Source organism: Phocoena sinus, chromosome 15 (assembly GCF_008692025.1).
Source record: "Phocoena sinus isolate mPhoSin1 chromosome 15, mPhoSin1.pri, whole genome shotgun sequence".
Lineage (NCBI taxonomy): Eukaryota > Metazoa > Chordata > Mammalia > Artiodactyla > Phocoenidae > Phocoena > Phocoena sinus.
In genome coordinates, this window is record NC_045777.1 from 23846752 (window position 1) to 23853017 (window position 6266).

Below are 6266 nucleotides of genomic sequence, written 5' to 3' on the forward strand. Positions count from 1 at the left end.
TATATATATTTGTCTGGAGAGACAATTTGTTTCTTATTCCAGAAAAAAAGAAATTAGCACACAGCTCCTTATATAAATCTCATATGTGGGCCTCTCTCTCCATCCTCCTCCTACCTCTAAGGCCTCTCTCCCTTTAGTCTCCTCTGCTGGCTCCTCCCCACCATCTCAAGGTTGGAGGCCCCAGGGCTCAGGCTTCAGACCTCCTCTCCACCTACATTCATTTTCTAAATAATCTCATCCAGTTTCATGGCTTAAAACTGTACCTATACACCCATGACTCCCAGTGTTACATCTCCAGCCCATCTGGCACATCACACTCCTATACTAAATCCAAACATTTATTTAACTTCTCCATATAGATGTCTAACAGGCATCTCAAAGTTAACTCATCCAAAAGTGAACTCCTGTTCCTCCAATCTTCCCCATTTCAGTACGTGCTAATTCCATCCTTCTGGTTGCTCAAGCCCAAAGGGCCTTACAGTTATACTGACTCCATTCTCCCACAGCCTATAACCAATCCATCAGCAAATCCTGTTGGCTCTACCAGTTCCTATCGCTTCTGACCCACCCCCACCATCATCCTGAGCAAAGCCACTCTTGGCTTTAAGGTATGCCCACAAATTCTTTGATACTCCTCCCTTCAAGAGGTGGAGCCTAAACTCTCTCCCCTTGAGCATGATCTGGAATAAAGTTAATGAAGCTGAATAAAGTAGAAATGACTTCCAAGACAAGGTCATAAAAGGCCTCCCCTCTCTCTAGCTCTTGCTCTCTCCCCACTCTCTCTGCTGTGTCCTGAGGACACCCAGGCAGCCCTGTGAAGAGGCCCAGTGGTAAGGAACCACATCTTGGGAGCAGACCAGACATCAGTTTGACTGCAATCTCCTGAGAGATCCTAAGCCAGAAACAGCCAGCTGAGCTGCTCCCAGATTTCAGACCCACAACTATATGAGATAATAAATGACTGCTGTTTCAAGCTTCTAAGTTTTGGGGTAATTTCTTGCATAGCAGTTGATAACTAACACACCTGGATAACTGCAAAAGCTTCCTAGGTGGTAGCAATGCTTCTACCCTTGCTTTCAAAATTTGCTTTTTCTCAGCAGAATAGTCAGAGTGATCCTTTTAAAACAGTGACAGGGACTTCCTGGGTTGTCCATTGGTTAAGACTCCGAGCTTCCACTGTAGGGGGCATGGGTTCCATCCCTGGTTGGGGAACTAAGATCCCACATCCCACATGGTATGGCATAAATAAGTAAATAAAGCAATAAATAAATATTAAAACAGTGACAGATTCGGTCACTCAGAACCCTCCAGTGGCTAATCAAGAGTAGAAACCACAATCACTGTATTGGCTTACCTGGTCCTAATTATTTGATCCCAGCCTCCAATTGTTTTAATTCCATTTCTTACTCCTCTCCCCTTTGCTCACATCCCTCCAGCCACACAGCCCTCCTTGCTGTACATGCTTGGAACACACCAAGCCACACACTCATCCAGGGCCTCTTCTTCCAGTTACCCTCATGATTGGCTCCCTTGCCACCTTCTCTGTTCAAATGTCCCCTTCTCAGTAAGTTGTTCCTTAACCACCCAATATAAAATACAACCACCCCTCCACACAAACTGGTATTTTTCTTTTCTTTTCTTTCTTTCTTTTTCTTTTTGGCCGCACCATGCGGCACGCAGGATCTCTTAGTTCCCCAACCAGGCATTGAACCCATGCCCCCTGCAGTGGAAGCAGGGAGTCTTAACTACAGGGCTGCCAGAGAAGTCCCTGGTATTTTTCTACTTACCTTACCATGCTTCATCTGTCCCTATCTGAGTATTATGTGTACTGTATCTAACCCAATGTACACTTCCCAAGTGCAAGAATATTGTTTTGTTGACTGCTGTATTCTCAGCTCCTAAAACAGTGCCTGGTATATAGCAGGTACTCATTAGATATTTGACTAAATGAATGGATATAAGAACATTAGGCAACATGATCCATATCAAAGGTCTTACAAAATGCTGACAGTTCTATAATCTTCTAAAAGGTAAAAACAAACAAAAAAACCCAAAAGAAACAGATCATGTAGTTTGTACAGCACTTTACTCTCTCACAATTATTTGCAATCTTCATAAAAAACACTTTGAGAAGAAATTATTGCCTTCATTTTATGGACAAGAAAACTAAGGCTCAAAACACGGAAGGGGTATAACTGGTCAGCGGCAGAGCAAATACTCAACCCCAATCTGCTTCGAAACCCTACACCCTTCCATTACAAAATGCTGCCCCCTAAATCATGAAACATGAAATCACAGCTCTGGGAGGGACACTTTCTAAAGGGTGTGAAATGATGAGGTCTAAGTCTTCGACTCTCTGATGGACAAGGACCAAAGAAAGGTAGAGCGTGACTGAAGGAACAAGGGCTAGCACCAGGTTCTAGTTCCTCATGAACTCACTCCGTACATTTGGGAACATCAATTCTCCTTTCTAAGCCTTCTCATGTGCATCACAATCTTGGCCTCCATAACTCATGGACCTAATGTAAACACCAATTCAACAGACATTTACCAAACCCAAAGGCAATCCACGAATTATTACATGCTCTGGGGACCGACAGCCTAGAATTCGTATCCCGGCTCCACTCACTTATTAGTTGTGGGACTCTACGCAAATTGATCTAAGAGTGCCTTAGCTTCTTCACGCATAAAATGTTAAGATATAGAACCCACCTTAGGGAATCGCTCTGAGGATTAAATGGGCCTTTACAGGTAATGCATTTCGTAGCACCTTTGTGGCTGTTCAATAAATATTAGCTATTATTATGATCATCACGTGCTAGACCCTGGGATACAGATAAAAAAGGCAAGGCATAACGCCCCAACAAGTGCACGGCTGTAAAAGAGATGCAGGAAAAGTAACTCGGTGCAATGAGTGCAAAAACCCAGCAGCGAGCTAACTGCGCCTTCAGAAAGCGGTTGGAAAAGGTTTCCGAGGAAGTGCTATTTAAGGTGGGTCCCGAAGAATGAGCGTTCCAGAGTAGGGTGGCGAGTAGGACTGGACTTTCGGACAGATCACATGCAAAGCCCCAAAGGCAGAGGGAGCCGCAAAATTCTGGGAGCCAGGAGCGGGACGCTTAGGAGAGCGCAGCGCCTTATCGGACAACCCCAGGCTCGGGAAGATCCCTTTTTACGCGGACTTGGAGCGCAGAGTGTGGGCGGCAGCAGCACGCGGACACACCAGCCTAGGACAGGTCCCAGCCCCTCTCTGGGCCTCGGCCGCTGGGAATTCCCTAAGGCGCTCTAAGAGGGCCGGCCTCTGGGCCTCAGACCGTTAACCCGGGCACCTCCCGCCTGCCCTTGAGGCCCCACCTCACCACGCTCGGCTCCCGCAGATTCCTCGGGTGCTCCTCAGCGCCTCAGCGCCTGAAGCAGCAGCTAAGGCCCGGCCGGGGGCGGGGTCCCACCAAGGGGCTGGGGCGCAGGCCCCGCCCCTCAAACTCCCGCCCTTTCGGAGGGCCCCCGCCCCTCCGTGCAGCACGCCTAAGGACGGACTGCGCCACCTAGGGGCCTCCGCCATGTTGAGTACTGGCAGCCGACTTAAAAGTGTGGCCCAGAAGAAAAAACAGGATAATATTAAGAGATATTAAGATTCCCTCGCCAGAAATGGGGACAGCCAGGCTTGCTGGATTCGAGTAAGGGAAGTTTTAGTAACAGAAAAAAACTTGCTCTCAATCATACCCCTTTTGGCTTCGGGATTACACATTGCGCATGTGTGTGGTCACCTGGTTCTAGGTGCGCCTGCGCACTGTTCCACCTACAAACCCGAGTACAATTAACAAGGGCGCTTCGTCGGGATACAACTTCGTCTTCAGACCCCCGAAGCCCCAAACGGCTTCAGGCAACACAACACTCACATTTGAACACACATGGCTTTGAACAGGGTGTTTTCTTTGCCTGAATGTCCTGCATCCGTCCGGAGAACCGCAGTTTGTCCAATTTTATGCGTGAACCTGATTTTCTCTAGAGGACTCTAGAGGCGTTTTTTATAGCGTTTTGTGCATAAATTATCAATGCACTTTCATTCACCTGCCTCTCTTCTCCACTCAGTGGGTCTAAAGTTTTAGTTGGGATTTAAAAAAAAACAAAACTGGAGAACTTCTTAAAGTGCAGACTCTCGGATTCCCCCACTAGAGAGTCAGTAAACCAGGCGTGGAGCCCGGGACTCTGCATTCAAGCAAATACCTTGGGTGATTCCCGATGCGTTGGGAACATATTTTGAGAAACACTGTATAAGACTGTGTATCTCTAGCACCCAGCACAAGGCTTAGTACAAAATAGGAGCTAAGTAAGTGCTGAGTGAATAGATGGATGTATGAATGGATAGCAGGAGTGAAACAGGCAATTCACAGCCAAAGGGAACCTGAGAAAAGAACACTTTGATAAGAGTATCTTTGTATTTTTCTCCTATAAGAACAAAACAAGTTCTTAATAGTTACTGAGAAAAAGAGAAAGTAAGTGAGGGGTGGGGGGAGGACAGTGATTCTTAACGGCAAACTATGCTGAGAGGGAAGAAGAAACATCCCAGACATTGGACAGACAAAAGGATGCAAAGACTCAGTTGTGTGGGAGTCTACCCCAGGGAAATATTCTCCCAATAGGTTGTGTGCAAGAATGTTCACTACAGTATTTGGAATGTTTCACCAACCTCAGGGCATCTGCAACCTCAGGGAGATGGCATACTTTGCCATCTCCTAAACCAGTTTACCTCAAACTCTTGGATTACCTGACAACTTCCCCTCCTTCAGGTCTCAACTTAAATGGTACTTCCTCAGCTAGGTCTTCCCTGATCATGTTGTGTAAAGTAATACCCTATCATTTTCTATTGCAGTACTCTTTTCATAGTACTTTTTACTTACTTATTTTGGTTTACCTATTATCTTTCTCCCCCTTGAAAATTTAAGCTTCATGAGAATAGGAGGCTATCTCTGACTTATTCTTAGCATTTAACACAGAGCCTGACACAGGGTAGGTGCTAAGTAAGCATCCATGAAATGAATGAATGGAGTCAGCCTCAGTGTTACAAAGGTTAATGACATAAAATCTATCAACAAACTGCATAATACACTTTAAGACCATGAAGAATAAGCAAAGAGGATTAAAACAAACAGTAATCTTTGATTTTTGTAAAAGGGAATTCGTTCATTCATTCCCTTATTCATTTACTCATTCATCCAACAAACATTTATGGAATATTTGTTATGTGCTAGTATTGGATAATAATACAATGTATTAACAGCAAGTTGGAAATTGTATTAAAACATAATAAAGTAGTACAACTGGGTATTTTGTCTGGGCCAGAGAAGAAAGTGGAGTTAGCTGATGTGTGAGAGTGGGTAGCATGCCCCCTAGAGATTCTGTAGGCTTTGAGAGTACATCAGCCTTCAAACATCCTATGAAGTGCCAGGAATGTTTGGGACAAAAAAAAAAGGTGTTCATGTACAGCACTTGAATTGCTTGGGACCCAAGAGCCCTGTAGGGAAAGACTTAATCCAGCCACAGTTAGAGTCTAGCCATGTTCAAACCTGTCTGATGAACTAGAGTGGGGAGAAGGCCTCAAAGGAGGCTGGATTGGAGGGAGAGACAACGAATCAGTTGAAAGAAAACCAACACTAGTCCCCTCCAAGTGAACTGGAGCTCTTTCTTTGTGCCCTAAATTCCATCTCTGGGAACATGCTTTTTATCTCAACCCTTTTTCAGGACTGTAAAGTGGATCCCGCACCCCAGGCTTGCTCATTATTTATAGATATTCCCCTTGCCCCATACCAAGAGGCTGCCTGGACTGACTGACTTTCTTTATTTTTAAACTTACATATGTGAAATTTCAAAGTGATGGGCTAAAAACCCATATATATCTCTCTCTCTATATATATTTTTCTAATAGCTTAAAATCTGTTTTAACGTTCTTAAATCCTTTATGGTGTCAAGAGAATGGAGGATAGAAAATTTGTGTGGAGATATTTCTGGCTGTGAGTCCCCACCCTTCTCAGGGAAGATGTAACTGCTTCAGCCAAGTGATCGGAAGAGGGGAGTTCTAGGAGGGTTGGGGGTACCACATCCAACCCCATTGCAGTTGGGGAGCATAATGACCGGATCTACCTCCTGCCCAGGAAATCTATCAACAAGAGACAAGCCTGCTAACTGATTTGGTGGCAGACCCAGGAGAGTGCTGCTGTGTTGGGGTAGTCCTGCTCTCCCAGAATTTGTCAGGGAATGTTTTCTGTAGG

At 45.2% G+C, this 6266-nt stretch overlaps 1 protein-coding gene across 5 annotated transcripts in view; it reads right to left on the reverse strand.

Moving 5' to 3' along the window:
- CEP250 (centrosomal protein 250) overlaps window positions 1–3443 on the reverse strand; it is a 45889-nt gene extending 42446 nt beyond the window's left edge. For 3 of the 5 annotated variants that reach the window (XM_032605154.1, XM_032605155.1, XM_032605152.1), the window contains exon 1: window positions 3352–3443. The gene's annotated coding sequence lies outside the window, so the exon portion shown is untranslated. The remainder of the gene's footprint in view (window positions 1–3351) is intronic. The other 2 variants (XM_032605153.1, XM_032605157.1) reach the window with 2 other exon arrangements.
- Window positions 3444–6266: the final 2823 nt, after the last annotated feature.